This window comes from Callithrix jacchus, chromosome 3 (assembly GCF_049354715.1).
Source record: "Callithrix jacchus isolate 240 chromosome 3, calJac240_pri, whole genome shotgun sequence".
NCBI lineage: Eukaryota > Metazoa > Chordata > Mammalia > Primates > Cebidae > Callithrix > Callithrix jacchus.
Genome location: NC_133504.1, coordinates 161,389,408 through 161,411,444, shown reverse-complemented (window position 1 = coordinate 161,411,444; position 22,037 = coordinate 161,389,408). Strand labels below are relative to the sequence as shown.

General features: G+C 34.7%; 1 long non-coding RNA gene across 4 annotated transcripts in view; it reads right to left on the bottom strand.

Moving 5' to 3' along the window:
* Positions 1-2,449: 2,449 nt before the first annotated feature.
* LOC118152332 (uncharacterized) overlaps positions 2,450-22,037 on the bottom strand; it is a 67,139-nt gene continuing 47,551 nt past the window's right edge. For 3 of the 4 annotated variants that reach the window (XR_013533487.1, XR_004741009.3, XR_013533489.1), the window contains one exon: positions 2,450-3,270. This is a non-coding gene — a long non-coding RNA (uncharacterized LOC118152332). Of the gene's footprint in view, positions 3,271-7,839; positions 8,088-22,037 lie in introns of those variants that run through there. The other variant, XR_013533488.1, reaches the window with a different exon arrangement.

Genomic DNA, 22,037 nt, shown 5'->3' with positions numbered 1-22,037 from the left:
AAATGACTTTGGGAAAACATTTTCACTCATTTTTCCTTGTCTTGACAAGTTGCCAAATCTTGCTACTTGAGAGGGACACAATGACAAAGCTTCAAACCAGCCTCAAGCATTTGAGCTTGCAGGCCCATTATCAGCTTTACTAGCACCTGGAACCAAAAGCCCAAAGGTAATAACACCTTTCATTGTACAACAAGTTATTCCTGAGATATGGAACACTGTGACTCCAGGACTTTCATTTTTCACAGACCTTGTAAAAATTCACTTTAAAAATTCCAACTCCTTCCCTAGGAAGCTCCAATATTTTCTAAAGCCTGAAGCTCAAATAAACTTATAGCCCCTAATAGAAAAGATTTTGGCCATGGGATGACTGCATCATTGCAACTCACATTGTAACTCACCCTTCGTGGCAGTCAAAAGGTCTGATGGTACCTGTAGAATGGTGCAAGACCAGAAGGCCATCAGTGAAGCAGTAATCTCAGTGCATCCCATTGTTTCCAATTCTTACACCCTGCTGGGGCATATTCCTTCTGGCATTTCTTGGTTCACCAGACTAGATCTAAAAGATGTCCCTGTTTTGCATTCTAGTACATGCAGACTCTCAATTTGTATTTGGCTTTGAATGGTGGGAGACCCTTCCACTCATGTTTCCCAACAATCAATCTGAGCAGCCCACCCTCAGAAATTTAGAGATAGCCCACACCTGATTGGACAAGCTGTCTCCAAAGATCTGTCCAGCTTTCAACTGTCCCTCAATAGAGCCCTGCTTCAAAATGCTGATGGCTTGTTTATTTGCTGTCCAATCAAAAATGCCTCAGACCTAAATACTAATAAAACTCTTCAGAGGTTGGCCTCCTGTGATTATAAACTCTCTCCTTCCAGGGCTCAAATCTCCCCTCAGGAGGTTCAGTTCTTGGGACTAACATTAATCCCAGGGTCCAAGGTTCTCTCAGACCACCACAAAATCTTACCTTCTTATCACACGGACATTCCATTCACTCAACAGCAGTTGCTGTCCTCTCTGGGAATAGTAGGCTTCTATCACACTTGTACATCCTAGGTTGAACTTATAGCAAAACTTCTGTATGAAGAACTACAAGGACCAGGGGAGGGACCCTTAAATTAAAATCTTGAATGGGCAATGCCCTGAAAACCTTCAAACAAGCACTCACCACCACCCTGAGCCCTGGCCTTGACAGATCCCAGAAAGCCTTTTTACTTGTTTGTACATGAGAGAAGGGGTATCATCCTTGGAGTCCTTACACAGGCACTGGGACCCCCACAATGGCCAATTGCTTATTTATCAAAAACCCTTGACCTGCTGGCATGGAAATTGTCTCCATGTCTTTGAGCATTGGCATCTGTGGGAAAAACTTAATTGGTATTAGTACTAGTTAGAATATCAGGATCATCTGATAGTAGGTAGCTAGTCAGGCATGAGCAGGGCAGGAGAGGGCTCCACCCTTGTCTCCCACCAGGAATTTCAGGCAACCATGAGGTAATGGTCAGGCACTTAATTACACTGTCTTTCTAAAATAATAGTTGGTCATATCTGGTGCCAGGTAAAGGCAGTCTCCCAATAAAGAGATAGATGATAGATAGATAGATAGATAGATAGATAGATAGATAGATAGATAGACCAAGCTTATTATAAAACTGGTGATTAGCAGTTTCCCAATCAGATCTCAGGAACTGAGTGAGTGGACTCAAGCATGTATATTAAGAGCCAGAGTTTAACTGCCATATGACCTTCTACTAGGAATGCTACACAGGAAAGGGAACAATGCTTCAAGTGAGCATGAGTACAACTCCAGTAAACACACTGCACATGTGGCCCTTCCCAAGTGCTGCCGCACATGTGGACAGCAAAGGGAAGAATAGGGAGAAGTAACAGAAGACCTTGAAAGAATGACAACATATAAAATCTCAGGTCAAAAGATCAAACTGTGCACTTGATCTCTCGAGTCACCCGCTTGGCCCTCTTCCAAGTGTGTTTTACTACTTTTTAGTCTTGCTCTAAAAATTTTTGGTAAAGTTTCATTCCTTCTCTAAAACTTGGCTCTGTCTCTCTTTCTGCCTTATGTCCCTCAGTCTAACTCTTTCCTCTGAGGAAGCAATAATTGAGTTTGCAGCAGATTCGTACTGATTCACAGCTGCTAACAATTACCTACATTTGAGTTAAGAAAACATGTTCTCTTTGTCTGCTGGCAAAACAGAGGATTTGATTTTATTGTTACCTTACACTGGATTAGCTGATTGTTACCAAAAAGTTAATCTTTGAGAAAATAAATACACAAGAACAATTATCTAAAATAAAATGAATATATAAAATTTATTAAAACTAAATGGCATGGAGTAATTTAAGGAAAATTATGTCAGAGTAGTATATGCAAAAAAAGGAATATTAGACACAACATGTGAGTTCTAGCTACTCAAATGAAAATGGTAGCAAATGAAGTGCTAAGAACAGAAGACAAATTCACTCAAAATCAATGTATTGCCTGTGGTTGATTTTTATGGTTATTTGGTAATTTAAGTTTCTTAATAGAATGTATGTTCTTAAATTTCAACTAAACATGAAATAAGTTTTCTAGAGCATAGAGTTCTTCAAAAAGTTTATAGAAAATGACTATTATGGAAAAACACCTAGATTTTGACATTTTGGCACAAAAGTAAACTCGTTATACCTTGTTATAAAATCTCTGAACAGGATATACTTTGAGGAATTATGACGGTTAAGACATCAGTTCGAAAAGAGTGCTTATCAGAGAAACCTGAATTCTGCTAAAATTGAAAAAGAACAAACATCAAATTTACATTAGCGTTCTGGTGCAGGAATGGTGAAATCATTTCTACAGTACAGAATGTTTTTGTGGACAACATCCTCAAAGAAATCAGCAGTTGACCAAAGGGTAGCTTGTTATAAGAGATAAGATATGTTAAACGTAACTTACAAAATAGCAGACCGTCCACATCAATTTGCAAAGAAAAAAAAAAAAAAGCTTTGTGACCCAGTTGAAGAGAAAAGATGATTACTAGCATAAGCCACATCCAATACCATAGACATCTTAAACAGTCCAGCTTGCAATTCTGACTGAAAGATTAAAGTAGAGCAAACTTTTCACGTAAAGGGGGCCAAACCATTACTAACAGATCAGCTGCAAACAATTTCAGAGCTTCCAGTAGAAATTTCAGGCAAGTGGGATGGAGATCCTGCAGCATTTGTTTGAAGAATTGTAACAGGAGATGAAACACAGCCTTCCCAGTATGATCCTGAAGACAAAGCACAATCAGAGCAATGGCTACTAAGAGGTGGACATTATCAAGTCAAAGCAAAAGACAACCCGTCAAGAGCAAAGGTTAATGTTCAAGATATTTTGCTCAATGACTTTGTGGAAGGCTAAATAACAGTAATATCTGTTTATTATGAGATATTTTAATATCTTGAACCAGGAGGTGGAGGTTTTGAGAAAGTTATCTAAGCTTTAGCAGAAAAAATGCCCAGAAAGTTTCACAAGAGCCTTTCTCCACCAAATGTTCCTGATCATTTATTTCATCAAACAAGGTCTATTTTATGAGAATGTCTATGGAAAATCATCAGGTATTCACCCTACAGTCTAAATTTAGCTTTTTTTCTGACTTGTTTTCTTTCCCCAGCTTGAAAAATCTATAAAGGGCACCAGTGTTTTTTCAGTTAATAATTTAAAAATAACTGCATTGATGTTAAATTCCCAGGACCCTCAGTTCTTCAGGGATGAGCCAAATGGCTGGTATCTCTGCTTATAAAAAGGTCTTGAACTCGATAGAGGATTTTATGTTAAGAAATAACATTTATATTTTAATTCTTATCTTTTAATTTAATTTTTTTCTACAGACTTCATGAAGTTTCCTCATATATGTTCCATACTATGAAATATTTGGGCTAGGTGCGGTGGTTCACACATGTAATCCCAGCACTTTGGGAGGCCTATGTGGGTAGATCACGAGGCTGAGAGATGGAGACCATCCTGGCCAACATGGTGAAACCCTGTCTCTACTAAAAATACAAAAAATAGCCGGGCATGGTGGCACATGCCTGTGGTCCCAGCTACTTGGGAGGCTGAGGCAGAAGAATCTCTTGAACCAGGAGGTGGAGGTTGCAGTGAGCCGAGATTGGGCCCTTGCACTCCAGCCTGGCAACAGAGCAAGACTCTGTCTGAAAAAAAAAGAAAGAAACATTTGTAGACTGACATGTAATACATTACAATACAAAAAGATGCCACACACAAAAACTTTAAATGTCCTCAGGTATTTGTATTTTGTTCCTATTGCTGCTAGAACAAATTACAAATTTTCTTTGGATTATACAATAGAAATTCGTTTATCTTTTTAAATTTTGGAGGTTAAAAGTCTATAATATATCTCATGGAACTCAATTTAAGGTGTGAGAATGTCTGCAACTACTTCTTGGTGTCTAGAAGATAATACATTTTTTTGTTTTTTTTCAGTTTTTAGAGGATGCCTACAATCCTGGCTTGAGGCTGAACTTTCTTCATTTCCAAAGCCAGCAATGTCAGGCAGAGTTTGTCTCATGTGGCAGTCTCTCTGGTCTCTGGCAGAAAAGGGATTTTCTGCCTGCCACGTCCACTTTTAAGAATCATCTTATGCTGGTCCCACTGGAATAATCCAAGATGATCTCCTCGTTTTAAGATCAGCTGATTAGTAACTTTATTATTATCTGTAACCTTTAGTCATTTTCCTTTGACATATAAACTAACATATTCACATCTTTGGTGATTATTATTTTGCATATCACTGGGTTTGTGATTATTTATTTCAGTGTTCCATTTAAAATCTACTTGGCAGTATCTCAGAAACTCAACACATTTTCTAATGTTGAGATACAAAACAATAACATTTAAATGCATGATGAGACACTTTTTTCAAGTCAAGATGTTTGAATTCCTCAACAGAGTTTAACAGAAGTTAGGAAAATCTGATTGCCTTTTTCTGTACAAATATTACTATAGACAGACTGACATAAATAAAAGGCAAGCATCACTGTGTCTGTAGTTCTTTGATTTGTTAGTGTCAATTGTTCAATGATACTTGAGTAAATGATAAAGGTTATCAAGAACATCAAACTAGTAATAGTTTTCAAAACAAAAGATAAAATTACCTGATTACAGTGACTCAATATTATTTTTGTTACTCATTGATATGAACACTGTACCTCCACATGTGCTTATTAATCTTCAAGAATAAAAATATTTCCAAGGTGGATTGGGACTAAATTTCAAGAAACTTATTTAATTCTATGTATTTATGCATTCTGACAATTCGTCAACTCTATTTATGCTGAGGGTACACAATACTAATATTTGTCATGACATGTACAAAAGAAAAGTGCTTCGTGTTACATTTGCTATATAATTTTAATATCATTTTTCAAAAGAGAAATTTCAAGTTAAATGTCTAGAAGTACAATCTCAATGCCTTTAAAAGACGTATTAATTTTCCAAAGTTAGATTTGTTTCATTAATTATGTCCAACGGGATCAAGTCAGAGAAAATATTTTTTAAATATAAATGTAAGCACAATGTGTTGGAAATAGTAAAAATTCATACTGAAAAGCATTGCTCATGTGACTAGTAATTTAACAGTTTTAAGGTTTTCGTATACATCTGATTAAGATTCTTTGGCAAATTTAAACCATTTAACATTCAAGACACAAAATAATACTAAGACATGTAATCAATTGCCAATACATTTGAATTTGGTCAAATTACAATATTAGTGGTGATGAAAGTAAACGTTACTTGATTTCAATCAGAAATATTTTCTGGATGTTGGTAAGTAACACTTTGCAAGGTAAGTGCACTTAATGGCAGAATTTTGTAGGAAGGTTCTCTTCAGTTTAGTTATAGATTTACATATCTGCTTTCAGAAAAAAAAAATCACCAAAAAACCTCGTCTATGCCTGCAATAAATAATAGGTCATCCACCTGCTCTAAGTCTCCTCCACATAGTACTTACTGGAGTGCTTTAGAATTCTTGAGGTATCTGCGAGAGGGAAAGATGTATGCACCTTATACTCCAGTCATAGAATATATAATATATAATTCCAAATAAACACAGATGCTTGTAAGAGAAAATTACAAGAGTGAGACACTGGGATAGGGAGAACTAAATTTACATCAGTAGAATAGAATGCAGCATGTAGAATATGTATTGTACAATGTATTGTAGAATATTAATGCAATCGAATAATAGACCAATGTCACAATGAAAAACAACATACACACAAATTAACATAAATAAATACAACAGATTTGGGGTGAAGAAAGCAAGTTTAAAATTAAGATGTCATATAGTTAAATTATAAAAATGCATATAGTATTTATGAATTAGAAAAAAATCAAAATAAACCCATTAAGAATCTGTGGGTATTCATTAAAATAAAAAGATATGCATGAAAAAGCACAGAAATAAGTGCAGGGGTCAGCTCCTGGTAGACAGACAAATTTATTCAGGAAGGAGACATAGAGGACTTCAAATGTATTTGTAATGTATGACTGGGTGGTCGTTACATCAGGTTTTTTTTTTTTCAATTAATTTTGATTGTCTAAGTGATTTCATAAAGAAACTTTCCTTTATATGAGTATTATCTGCTAGTTCATATTTTCTGTTGTGTCATTTTTTTTCTATTTGGTAACAGTGAAACTTTGGAAAACAGAGTTAACAGAGATATTCCTTTCCAAAGCATCTTGCCTCAAGCAAAATTTCCAAAATGCCAGTCCTGATACAGTTTGCAGAGTGATTTTCTTTAGAAATCAGGCCAACTTCCACCTCCATCTTCCTTAGTTATTGATGAGAAGAATGTGGTCAGCAGTGCTTTCGCAGAATGGAAACAGATTTTGGGTACTAGCTGGCCCTTAACAATTGGCAGTCTGCCCTCTCTGAAATAGACACTAGAGCCTCAGTATATTAGAACCTCTTCCCAACTCATCTTCAATCAAGTAATTCAGAAACAAAAATTGTCACTCAAAAACTGTGACATTGGAAACCACTGACCTAAAAGATTCTTACCAGGAAATTTGATTGAGGTCACAGTAGACTACTTCCCTCAATAGCTGTGCCTGTTGATTCTACTAACAGTGTCCCCCACAATCATATAACACGGATTTGAAAATTGTTTCTGTGGCTAACTCAAAGCAAATATGCTTAGTAAATGCATGTCGATTATGCAAGAACGTACAGTGAAGAAGTTTGTCTACCTTGAGAATGTCAGGTACCTCAACTTGACGTAGTCACTAGATGCTCTCTTACTGGGTGAGCATTTAATATAGAAACAGTCATGAGAAGATATTAGAAAGGATGAACCTTATTATAACATCATGCATCATTGCATATTTCTGAAATCATTAGTTCAAGCTCTTTTTCAATATATCAGTGTCATTTTCATAATAATGATGCAGTCTTATTTATTATAATACATTTTCACTTTGGATTGCATCTTTAGAAACTACATCATATGTGGAGTATGAAGAACCTTACGATTAGCTTACTGCTATAAATAGTTTGACAGAAAAAACACTTTATGCAATAACTGTTATATTAAACTCTACTCTAGGACATTAACTCTGCTAAGGTAGAATTGATGTGGTAATAGTACACTGTTACTTTATGGCATCATTACACAAAGACACAAAGCAGTTTTCAGTAATAATATTAATAATCATAACACTAAATTGCTCATTTACTTTGGCTTTAAGTTAGCAGTTTCATCAAGCAAAACAAACTATTATCAAAAATTCATTTTCTGTTTTGTGTTCTGTTATAAATATTTAAGAAAAAGAGGTAAGAATGAAGTATGCAAATAGCCATATTTTATATGGAGATATCTTTAGAAAAACAGGATCTCTTTTGCTCCTTGAATCAACCAAGTTATAACTGAGAATCAATTTTAAATTACTTTTCACTGTCGCATTGCTTCCTCAAGGTAATTAAAATTCCTGGTTATATTATATACAATATTATACTTGCCTTAAATTTCACAGGATGGGAAGAAAGTTTCATATGTTGTCTAGGAAAGTCTTTCAATTGTATAGCTGTCCAAAAGAAAAATCCCATTTCATATTCTAACAGCATGTGTTGAAAAACATAGCAATGATTTCTTAAAAACTCTTCCAGGAATGACTACAGGAACCCAAATTTTGTTCTGAAAAGGCTACAGTACTTGTTCCTTGACATTTTCAAAGTTCATGTGATCCTGAGAAATGATTAAAGGTTATCTCTAGAGCATATTGCTGATGACAGTTTCCCTAGTTTGCTATAGTTCATAGGTAACAAAGAATGTATTGTTTTTAAGAATTTTTATTTAATTTTTCACTTTAGCCTTCAATTCACACCACCTAAGATATTATTTGTTCCCTAAGTCGATATACAGTCCCATGTACTCCAGGATACTGTATCACTGACAGTGACATAATCATAAAATGTTAGACTTAAAAAATCATTTTACTTCTATCATTTCCTTTGATTTTGTTCCATCTGAATGGTATATTATTCCTTTATCACAGGTGAAAAGAAATAGAACCCAATAATCATCTTGTAATCTATTACCAAGTTTCATTTGTATAAGGGCTATATACCATAAAATTCAGAACATCTCACACTTGAAATGCTTGCAGGATTAACATGTATTATTTATTTTAATCTAAAATTTGCTTTCATTTACTCTAAGCTCATTTTTAAAAATTCAGACAACAAATGTAGGCAAAGTATATTTATTATTTTATATTTTAAATTAAATGACTATAATCATAAATGTAAATGTAATTAGAAATTTTGTACCCCAGGGGGTCATGCAATCCGTATTTTAGAGACCACTAATCAAAATTCTAATATGCAAACATTAACTGACTGTTGCCTAGTGTATAGCAAGTTCTCATGCTCTCGTTGATTATAAATTAGTACATGTCAGTTCACCTCTTCCACCTTCTCTTTCTTTTCTACTCTCTCTCTCTTCAATTCTCAAGATTTGGAAATAATGATGTCAAAATGAAACCATATTGGGTGGCAAACCGAGTTCATACTTCCAACTCTTTCTTTTTTATGCTTTCATGTGTGAATTTTCCAGAGAAAGAGACTTTCTCTATAATCCATAGAAATCTCATGGCAATATTTCATTATGTAGCAAAATCAAAAGGATAGTTTTCCAAATATTCCCATTCTGATACCTGCTGATGTTTTGTGCCCATTCTTACTCTCTTTTCTCTTACCTTCCCCTTTGTTCTATATAGCATGTTTTTTTTTTTTAATTCCTCACTTTACAGATGATTCAACTGGGTACAGTGAACTAAATTGACTTGTGTATGAGATCCTGTGATGGACAGAGGGCACAAAGTTGGATAAGGTGTAGTTTCTTCTGTTAAGGAGCTCAGTCTATTTTGTGATATTGATATCTATACATAAGTTATACTTCAGTGAAATTAATATGAATGGAAGTTTGTAAAGCACAATGACTAAGAATAAGGACTTTTGAGCTCAGTCTGTGGGTTAATCCCACTTCTGACATAAAGTAGCTGTGTAACCTTGACCTGGATACTTATCTTTCTTTGCTTCAATTACCTTACCTGTAAAGAGAGGTGATTTTACTAATTATGTAAACTTTGCATATGACAATGAATTGGGTTGAAGCAGATAAACAATAAAACAGCTTCTAACATAAATGTAGCATTCAAAAAACAAAACTCACTATTATAAAGTATTATGGAGATATGGGCAGTCATAAGGGAGACATAAACTAATTGCAGAAGGCAACTTAGCAAAGCACAAGAGATATAGTATAGTCTAGCTAGTATATTATTAATTTTTCACATATTGTCTGTTTTTAACTTGTTTGATCTTGCTTTTATTGGATGCTTTAATTGAATGTACCAATCTAATTGATGATTTGTCAGGTCTTCCTAAAATACAATGTTACATAAAAATAAACAGAGGTTTATGAAGGCAAAGCATTTGGATCAGCTTCACTAACTATTGTCAGAATACTTCCACAATATTTCTAAATAATGGACTACTTTTCCCTTCAATTTGCATAGCTTGACCCTTAAAGATTATAAGCACATTTTTCTACAAATCAGAATTCTTAAATAATTATCTGAAACCATGTTTTAAGACTGTGTCACAATTTCATCTAATATGATCAGGATATAAGTATACAGTACTTTCCATTATTGAAATGCCATGAGTTGATTTGATGAGTGTTTTGGAGTGGGAGTGGGAGTGATAGGAAATGAGAAGGAATGAGCTTGGGAAAACCCGAAAATAAATTAAGGAAGGCAAAAGAGAAAAGCTGTCAACAACAAAAGTCCTAGAGGTTTTCACTCTTGGAACACTTAAGGGACGCTTCCTAAGCTTGGCCGTGAGTTCTATCATGACTGTATCATCACTTGTTGCTTCCAGAAAAAGAAAATTATGTAAGATTTTGAGAGAAAATTATGTGAGATTTTGAGAGAATCTGATAATAGGGATAGAGGCAAAAACTAGAGAAACTGAAGTTGTAAGTCAGATTGTAAACCATTTTATGTCCTCAAGCTGTCTGATGTGAAACACGGAACGAGCATCACAGATTGCCTCAGTACCTATATTGTGCTAAGTGTTGGAATAGACAAAATGTCCTTCTAAAGAAATTTGCAAACTAAGCCAGAAGAAAGCTACAAATGATCTTTCAGCAACAGAAAAGTCAAATAGAGGTTACTAAAGCATCACAACTAAAGCATAATTTTTTACAAGAATCAATTAAAGAGAAGACACATATCTCTGGCTCCTGCAGATAAATGGTTAATGCACTGAAGTCTGATGTTTAATTATCTCTTTTTATTTCATCCTTCATTATTTTTGCTTTCATAGCTACACATGTTACTCTAGTCATAAAATTATATAGCCCATTTTAAGGTGCAGCTACAATATTTTTCTGGCTGATTTCCTGATGCAGAGTATTTTGCCAGTGGTCAACACTCCATGAATGTTTTCCTCCAATTGGTTCCAAATTTATAGCCCTTAAACTTTAGCAGTGTCATGTCATTAAACAGGGAAATCTATGTTCCTGTAATTAATTAAAACAGTTTCTAAGTTCCAGCCTACTCCATTTGATCACTCTACTTGTCAAGATGAAGACAGTAATCTCGAGTTTTAATGTTTAAACATACAAAATGTACTGAACATTAGACAAAGCCCATCCATATCAGATCCTGTCAAAAAGAGAAAATACACCAATTTACAGGAAGAAACAAAAGTGACTCACTTGTAGTGCATACACGCAAAGTAGATCCAGATAAAGGGAATAATTTGTATCATGACTGCAGTGGAATGGTATAAATGGCACATTTTAGTAAATATAATATAAATGTTAGTATATTAGCAGGAGGAAATAGTTGTTTATCAGTGGTAAACATGGCAATTAAGTAAAAGTCAAATTGGGAAGAACCCTTTTTCCTGATGAAGAGATTGAGTATATTATCGAGTCTAAACCTTTTTGATAGATAATTAATTTAATCAAAGCTTTAAGAGAATTATTTGAGCAGTTGTTTGAGTAATTAAGTGGAAGTTGAGGTGAAAATCAAATGACAAGTTTACAATTTGTTGCAGTAATCAAGAGAGAAGAAACTAAGATTCTAAACTAGTTGGCTGAGAACAACCTGTTACATGAAACAAGCAGAGTATGACCTGTGAGATCTCCACTCTCTAAGTATGTATTGACACAGGTGTGGAGCCGGAACAGAGAATCCATCTCTTCATGTCAAGATGTTAAATCCACAAGAAAGTGTCATTTCACAGAAAGTAGCAGGATTGTGTTATGTTGTATTTCACGTTATGTTAAATATCCTACATTTCCAAACAAGTGTGGATTTAAATGATCATAAGTATGTTTAGTCAGGCGATCCATGGGAGTTTCCAATGTTCACAGTTCAACTTTATTAATGTCCCAACTGCTTCTTATAGCAAAAAAGTATGGCTTATATAATTTTAAGCCTACTGAAACCATATTCCCCCTTTTCCTCTCTAGAGGATTCCGGTGATATTATTTTCTTTTTCTTTAATATTTGCAGACATTAATTCTGAGCCAAATATAAATGACCAGTGTCCCATGACACAGCCCCAGGAGATCATGAAATCATATGCCCAAGTTGGTCAGGTTACAGCTTGATTTTATATGTTGTACAAAGACATAAGACATCAATCAATACATGTATGATATATATTGGTTCAGGTGGGAAATGTGGTACAATTTGAAGTGGGGGCTTCCAGGTGGAAGGTGAATTTAAAGATTGTCTAAGTGGCAGTTTGTCAAAAGAGTTATTAAGATTTGCAATCAATGGAAAGAAAATCTGGATTAAGATAAGGAGTTGTGGAGACCCAGGCTTTATCACTTAGATAAATTCTCCAGGTAACAGGACATAGGTAGGAGAATGTAGATTTTCCCCACAAGAGGCAGCTTTGCAGAGTCATTTCAATATACGTCAAAAAAATACACATTGGGGTTAAATATTTTAATTTCTTTCAGGGCCTATTGTCTGTCATATGATACTATAATAGAGTTAGGCTGGGATTTAGTGTCTTATGCTACAAAAGTGTGTTTCTGTCAGTCTTAAGACCTCTGTTTTAATGTTAATGCTTATCAGTTGTGCCTAAATTCCAATGCGGGGAGGGCAGAGTGAGGTCTGTCTGACCCAGCCTTCTCATCCTAGCCTGAACTACATTTTCGGGTTTACTTTGGAATGCCCTTGGCCAAGAAGAGAAGTCTATTCAGTTGGTTTTCGGGGCTCAGAAATTTATTTCTAGTTTACATTTAGCCCCTTCTGGCCAAGATTTGCCAGAGGCAGCATCAATGGCCACCAATCTTTATTCTGTTCATAGGAGTCAGGGTAGCATGGCTACCTGCCCCAGGTCCACCCTGTCCCTCAGCAGGACCCCATGGCCAAACAATTTAGACTCTAAAGACCTATAGCTAATTTAAATGTTGTAGGCCAGATGGGAATAGAGGCAGATAGGCATTCATCAATGGTTAACGCTCTTTTACCAACATAAAAGCCCAAAACCAAAGCCAAAGGCAAGGTTACAAAATTGACTTTTCTATAACTTCTATGCAATGAGCTACTAATCTTAGCTTTAGTTACAGACTTGTAGAAATTAACTATACAAAACATAAGAATTTTGTTAAAGCCTTTTAAGATAAGAAATTTTAGACATTTTTTGCTATACTGCAATGTTTTTTGTGATCTTAGTAACTTGTCCTAAGTGGCTGATAAATATTTTTTACTTATCTGCATCAATCTCGTAACTGGGAGCATTATATTCAGGAAGCTTTGCTACTAGGATTCTTGAAATCATTTTAAGATAAAATGATTACCTTGGATAATTTAAATGAGGCTTACCTAGAGAAGATGGAGGCAACAAATGCAAAGAATTAGCATTGTTGGTCAGGTGTTGTGGTTCACGCCCATAATCCCAGAACTTTGGGAGGCTGACAGGGTGGATCACTTGAGGTCAGGAGTCAAGACCAACCTGGCCAACATGGTGAAACCCCATCTCTACTAAAAATACAAAAAATAGCCAGGCATGCTGGTGTATGCCTGTAGTCCCAGCTGCTAGGGAGGCGGAAGCAGAAGAATTGCTTGAATTTGGGAGGTGGAAGTTGCAGTAAGCAGAGATCAGGCCACTGCACTCCAGCCTGGGGGACAGAGTGAGCCTCCATCTCAAATAAAAAAGAATTATTATTGTCAGAAAGACTCAAATGGCCATTGCTGGCTTTGAAGCTGGAGGAAGGGGTCTACAAGCCCAAGGTTGTTTCCCAAAAGCTATAAAACACAAGCAAGTGGATCCACTCTTACATTCTCCAAAAGGAAGCACAGCTTTGCTGATGCCGTGATTTTAGCATGGTGAGACTCACTGTGGCTCCTGATTTTTAGAACTGCACAGTAATAAATGTGTGTTATTTCAAGTCTCTACATTTGTGGTGATTTGTTACAGAAACAATAGAAAAGTCATAGAATAGTGTTTTTATTGCTCTCAGGAAAGGATCAAAGATAATTAGAAAAATGAAATGCACAAGGATATAATTGTACTCTCATTTCCCAAATATAATTCAATATAGATTTTGTCAATATGTTATATATTTAAAAATAAATATTTCAAAGTTCAGAAAAGTGGCTCAGCAAACAATGATTCAGAAGAAAAATCAATGATTAAATATATGAGAGAGAATGTATTAATTTGTTCATTATGTGTTCTTTACCAGACATGAGATGATCAACATGCTCAATCACAATTCACTAGCACTATGATTTAGTATATTGTGACATGAATTTAATAATTTACACATAATATATGTCCTACATTTTGTTTATATTACAGTCCTTCAACAATTCCTCCTTTACTGCTAAGATATTATTTTATTCACTTTGATGTTGATGAAAATCTATACTGTAGAGACAGTTTCCCTTAAAAAAAAAAAAAAACTTTTGAAAGAGTAAACTTATTCATGAACTCAGAATTGAAACAAAAATCAAATAGATTCAGCATCCAGATCAATTGCAGCAGATTTATTTTCAGGTAATAATATTTTATTTAAAAATATCTTGAAAGAATTCCAAAAAAAATTATACTTTGAGAATATTAAGGATCCATATGAGTCGATAAAAAGAAAGTAACTGTTGTGACTTAGAAAAGATTCCCTTTCTTAATGTTTTTGAATTTACTTACTGCTTTCAGGCTTATTATTTAACTTTATAATATTATTGTTTTTTATTGATTTTAGCAATAATTAAAGAGATTCTATAGTAATCACTGGTAGAATGGAAAATTTTTTTCTAATTCATAAGAAAAACTGTTATTTTTTCTGTATTTTTATTGCATTATAAAAATACTGAAATAGTTTAGTCTTTGGCTGACAGAATAAATTCCCTGGAAATAACAAAAATAGGATAAAGTAAATCGTTCTATTGTAAAGACACATGGACATGTACGTTCATCATTGCACTGTTTACAACAGCAAAGACCTGAAACCAACCCAAATGTCCATCAATGATAGACTGGACAAAGGAAATGTGGTACATATACACCATGGAGTACTATGCAGCCATAAAAAATGATGAGTTCCTGTCCTTTGTAGGGACATGGATGAATCTGGAAACCATCATTCTCATTAAACTGACACAAGAACAGAAAATCAAACACCTCATGTTCTCACTCATAGGCAGATGTTGAACAATTAGAACACATGGACACAGGGAGGGGAGCATCCCCCACTGGGGTCAGTTTGGGGAGGCAACGCGAGGGACAGTGTGGGGATGGGGAGGTTGAGGAGGGATAACGTGGGGTGAAATGCTAGATATAGATGATGGGGAATGGAGGTAGCAAACCACCTTGCCACATATGCACCTATGCAACAACCTGTATGATGTGCACATGTACCCCAGACCCTAAAGTACAATTAAAAAAAAAAAAAGTAGTGTATTCTGCAGAGTCCAAATTTGATCTGGCTTCCATAAGGTTTTCACCCACATTTGAATAAGCCAAGAAATTCATTTTAAAAATTCTTGACTATTAGGAAACAAAGCATATGTTTATCACTGTTTTGTTTGTTTGTTTTTACAGTTTAAAGCACTATTATCAGTAAGTTACAAGTAAGTGATAATAAACATTGAGTGATCAGAATGAAGAATCTGGGAATGAGGAAATTATGTTATACAAAGTCTTGTGAGGGTTCTTGAAGCAATTTTTTCCTATCTTGAAGTCTAAATAACTCAGAAGTTTCAAGACATGAGACATCTAGGAGGATATTTATTTAAAACTAATTATTACCAAGTGACTTCTCTTCCCGGGTCCATGAGCTGTGTGATTTCAAAGGCAGGAGTTTCCCGGCTCCTCATCTCCATCCGGGAACCAGAGGGACTTCAAATATAAAGTTCTCTGTCTGGGTTTCCCACACACGGGGTAGGGGGAGAAAGCCAGGTAAGGCTCCTTTGTCAAAAACATCCGGAATGCTCTGGGTGGAGGAGGCTCTGTGACTCAGAGTTGTGGACCAAGCAGCCAATGTGGTATTAGAGTCAAAGATTAATCACTCCAGAGGAAGTTTGAAAGACCTCCTCTCATTGGATGAGAACATGAATGGGGAGGGAATAACTCAAGGACTAAAACTCCAGCCGCTCCTACCTGTATGGATTCCTTCTCTGGCTCACTTCCCATAACAGCGTGGGAGCTGTCTTTCTCTTTCTCTGTAATAAATCACTTTTCCCCAAAACTCTTTGGGTCCATGAAATTTATTTGAACGGCAAACTCACTGCGCCTTTGGGGCCCCTTTCCCCATTCTTCAGGGTTAGCAAGTCTAAGACCCTCTTCAGAACTGGGAGCTGAGTAGCTCCCCTGGTTACATTACCAAATAGTAGAATTTGGGTAAAAATTTAGGCATCAGATATATCATATTATACATGTAAAATACAATCTTATAAGATGAGTGCTATTGGAAGTAGATTTATTCTAATATTTTAATCACATGAAATCACTATATATTCTTCTTTTCTGGTGTTTACTTATTAAATGGCCACAATTCAAGCACATTAAAATGTGTGAGAGGAAGCTGAAAAGTATCTATTGATTTTATGTGGGTTTTTAAAATGTGGGCTGTAAGAGGCAGCAGTGAAATGATGGGCTTCAGGATATTAAAGTTTTGCACTCTCATTTCTGGCTGTTAAGTTCAAGAAAACCATCAGTAACATCTGTGATGCATGATGGTAATGGCCTTCACTACTCTAATTTGGCCCCTGTGCTGCCCTGGATTTTGATGGGTTCCTTCTATTAATTCCACATTTCTTAAAAGGTTTAAAGTGAATCTCTGAAAAAATGTTTGACTAATTAGAAAAAAGAAATCATAAAAGGGGAGTAGGTCAATTCTAACACCTGGAGCATCCTCTCTAGAGCATTTTCCTGCCTTTTTTCTCTGACTTTACTATGATAGTATGGTCTGAGATCCAGCTTTAAGTCACTTGCCAATCCACATTGCCAGCCACAGTAGCTGATGTCCTTAGCTTAAAAGACAAAAATTTTCAAATGCCTACACATATAGATACCTCAAAATAAAGACTATAGGTGACAACTTATATTAAATGAGTATAGAAGAGACATTCCAGGGGTTTAAAATATACTCAATGACTATTCATAGGGAGATAAAGGAAGATATTGAAAGAGGAATAAGAAGTTAAAGGTACTAATGCATATAATACAATGGATAGCATAAATAATAGAATAAGAATAGGTGAAGAACTAATCAAATAACACAATGGATAGCATAAATAATAGGATAGATATAGGTGAAGAACAATTTAAGGCATACACCCATCTAGGCAATTGGAAAGCATTAGCAATATCATAAATAAATGGGATGGATGTAAGATATATGGAGAAAAGAAATACAAATGCAAATATTTGGATAATACAAGGTTCTCATTAATACAGAAAACAAAGGGGAAAAACGGAAAAGAAAGAGAAAGAAAGGGAAGAAGATGTTTTAAAGTTAATGGAGAGTGATGTCAACAAGACTATGGAATATAACTTTTCAGTCCTCTTTGCCTCAGAGAAATACTAATTTGAACAGCTATTTACACAGGAAAACATCTTCACAAGAGGTAAAATATCCAGGTAAGATATTGGGGTACCTGAGTATATCACAGAAATAAGAAAAGATGTATCAAAGAGGGGAGGATATACAGTCTTGCATTGCTTTATCAATGCCCTTTCTGCCTACATGGATAAAATAAAGCTGGAGGCATCATACTTCCTGACTTCAAATTATATTACAAAGTAATAGTAATTAAAACAGTGTGGTATTACATAAAAACAGACACATAGACCAATGGGAAAAATTAGAAAACCAAGAAACATACCCAATCATATGTGGTAAACAAATATTCAATAAGAATACATAATAGGGAAAAATAGTCTCTTCAATAAATGTTTGGAAATCTGAACAACCACATGAAAAGAATGAAATTGGACCTTTATCTTAAATCATACAGAAAAAAAAACAAGCAAATGCATTGAAGGCTTAAAGGTAAGATCTGTTACCATAGCATTTTTGAGAGAAAACAGAAGAAAAAAAAATCTTCCACACTGGTCTTGGCAATAAGTTTTAGGGCATATTACCACAAGCACAGACAATAAAAGCAAAAATAAACAAGTAGGACTATATTAATGCAAAAATTTTTTGCCCAGCAAAGGAAACAATTAACAAAATGAAAAGGCAGCATACGAAATGGAAGAACGTATTTGTAAACTAAATGTATAATGAAAGGTTTATATCCAAAATATATAAGACAGTGCTACAATTCTACAACAAATTAACACATTGTCTAATTTAAAAATAGAAAATACGAATAGACAATTTTCCAAGTAATAATCACATTGGGAAGTGAGTATCAAAAGGGAAATGCAAATCATAACCACTGAGATATTACCTAATAGCTATTAGGATGCCTATTATTAAAAAGTCAAAAAATAAAAATATTGTCCAGGATATGGAGAAAATGGAGCCCCCATACAATGTTGGTTAGAATCTAAATTGATACAACTATTATTAAAAGAAGTACGGCAGTTTCTAGTAAAATAAAAATAGTCTACTCGGTTATCCAGCAGTCTCATAATATCCAGTCTTTAAAAAGGAGATTCTGCCATTTGTGACAACACAGATGAATCTGGAGAACATTATACTCAGTGAATAAGCCAAATAATGAAAGACAAATACTGAATGTTCTCATTTATATATAAAATCTAAAAAAGTCAAGCTCATGCCAGCAAAGTGTGCAATAGTGATTAGCAAATTGGGATAAATGGGAAAATATGTTCAATGGGTATAACCTTTCAGTTGTAAAATCAAGAAGTTTTGGAGATTTAACACACACAATGCTGTCTTAGTTAATGTATACTTGAAACTTGCTAAGAGAGAAAATCTTAAGTGTTATGAAACAAAGCATAACTATGTGAGGTATTTGTATATTAATGAGCTTAATGATGCTATTCATTTCATAATATATACATGTATCAAAACATCATGCTGCACACTTTACATATATGGAATTTTTATTTGTTACTCCTTCCTCAATATATCTGGAAAAAAATGATGTATTAATGGAAGAATGAATGAATTGCTAGACCAGAGGAACAGCACAAATATCTCAAGGACAGATGTAAAGTGACTTGCTATATGATAAAGAGCCCCAGAAATCAGTAAGAAGGCATGTTTATAGATGATTAAGGAAGAAGGGACTTATCATGTAGGTGAATTAAAGCTAGTTTGATCGTGATCTGCCATCATTGGGAGATCGTTATCTACCAACATTGAAGGGAACTAATACAACATGTATTGATGATATAATTCAAATACTTGATATATAAAAGCCTAACTGTAAAACAATAAAATTAACAGTAACAATATAGAAAATTATCTTTGTGACAGGGAGTCAATTAGGGATGATAAGGGTTCCTTTAAACATCAAAGAAAAAAAGTTTGATTAATTTGATTCTATTAAAATTAAAGATTTCTCTTCAATTAAGAATATTATTTCCAAAAGACAATTGATACTTCAGTGGACAATACATGAAATATCTAAAATTGGCAAGAAGTTATTAAATTAAAACTCCATAATTCCTCTGTAGGTACATATTAAACACACCTAAAAACTCATTGGGAATTTGCTGTAGGAAATAAAAAATGTGAAGACTAAGAGATGTAATAAAAACAATAATATCTCAACTGTACATGAGTAATTAGTTGCCAGGTGCTGTTCAATTGTTCCTGACCTTCATTCTCTTCAACTTAGTCAGACAGTGAATTTTTTATACGTATCTATTAATGTCATACAGAATATTTTGTGCTAGAGTCATTCTCAATAAAGTCAAGAATGAGAAAATGATGCCTTCTCTCATCATTATTATTTAAAATTTTCACTGAAGCTAGTAAATGCAGGAAGTAAAAAACAGAAATAATAATTGCTCTCTTGAACACCTTGAAAAATCCAATTAGAGCTAGAAAGTTATAGAAGTGAGGAAATCAGCCGGGTTTACAGATTTTAAATAGCTTTCTTTCTTATAATGACAAGAGCAAGTTAAAAAATATAATGGTAGAAATACATTAATTAACAGTAGGAGAACTGTAACAAAATTACATAAGCCAAAGGATTTGGAGAAAATTATGGAAATCCATATAAAAATAAAGACAGATAATACAAATTTGCTAAAACATATTAATTTTTTTGAGTAAGTAAAGGGTGATAATGTGCTTTAAGGCAAAAATCAGTTTCTTATAGTTTTAAGTCTATGTAAAAAGAAAAAGATTAAATAATTTATTTGAAAATTTTTATCATGTGTCTGAAAAACATGGGAAAAGACATTGGTGACCAACACTAAGCAGAATAATGAATTATTTGTGATAATATAAGACGCTATAAAAGGAAAAATAGAATACCATCTTAGTGTAGAAAGATTGATGAAATGTTCATTAATAAATAAAATAAATTAATAAATGATCAATAGAGTCTTACTAAATCTAGTTTGAAAAGTACTAACAGTTTTTCACCTGGATCTACTTGGCTTATACTGTGTGGGGTGCTGGCCTGACCAAGCTCACTCAATTCCCCTGGCATGTACGGTAATTGCAAAGTGAGAGGGACTTAATTACCTTTGTCCAGTCAGGGTGGGACACAGGAGTAACTGGATAAACTGGCTTTTTCTTTCTGAGATACTATTCGGAGATGTATTCTATATGGTATGATTAAGGCTCAGGTGCCCTCTGTGATAATCAACTTAACATCCCCTTAATTGGCCGCCTCTTCTTAACCATGTAACTCTTTTTAATTCCTTGTTCTTCCACGTGACCACTTCCCAAAATAACTCTTCAGGTCTTATATATGCAAGTGTTTATTTTAAGGAACTGAAGCTACAGGAAGAAATGAAAGTTTGTTAAAAAACTACACTTGCTCAAGACGCCCCTTTACTACCTAAAACATGGATGCAAGCAGCTGTCTGTAAAATATGAGATGTTTTAAACAAAGAGTTTTATTCTTGTTTTTTTTTTTTATATTTTATTGCATTTTAGGTTTTGGGGTACATGTGAAGAACAGGCAGGATTGTTGCATAGGTACATACATGGCAATGTGGTTTGCTGCCTCCATTGCCATTATCTATATCTGGCATTTCTCCCCATGTTATCCCTCCCCAACTCCCACCCCCCACCGTGTACTGTCCCTCCCCTGGTTACCCTCCATAGACCTCAGTGTGTGATGTTCCCTCTCTGTGTCCATTTGTTCTCATTGTTCAAACCCGCCTATGAGTAAGAACATGCAGTGTTTGATTTTCTGTTCTTGTGTCAGTTTGTTGAGAATGATGGTTTCCAGGTTCATCCATTTCCCCACAAAGGACAGGAACTCATTTTTTATGGCTGCATACCATTCCGTGCTGTATATGTGCCACATTTTCCTAGTCCAGTCTAACGGCAATGGGCATTTTGGCTGGTTCCAAGTCTTTGCTATTGTAAACAGTGCTGCAGTGAACATTTGTATGCGTGTGTCCTTATAATAGAATGATTTATAATCTTTTGGATATATACCGGGTAACAGGATTGCTGGGTCAAATGGAATTTCTGTTTCTACGTCCTTAAGGAATCGCCACACTGTCTTCCATAATGGTTGAACCAATTTACACTCCCACCAACAGTGTAAAAGTGTTCCTATTTCTCCACATCCTCTCCAGTATCTGTTGTCTTCGGATTTTTTAATGATGGCCATTCTAACTGGTGTGAGATAGTATCTCAATGTAGTTTTGATTTGCATTTCTCTAATGACCAGTGATGATGAGCATTTTTAAAGAGTTTCATTCTAAGAGTGGGGAAATACATAAATGAGAAGAACTTGGCTTTATGGTGATTTCTTAAGTGCTGCTTTTTTAAGTCCCTGATGTAAGTTTGGGTATTACTAATCATTAGAAATGTTTCTGTCTAATAGGAT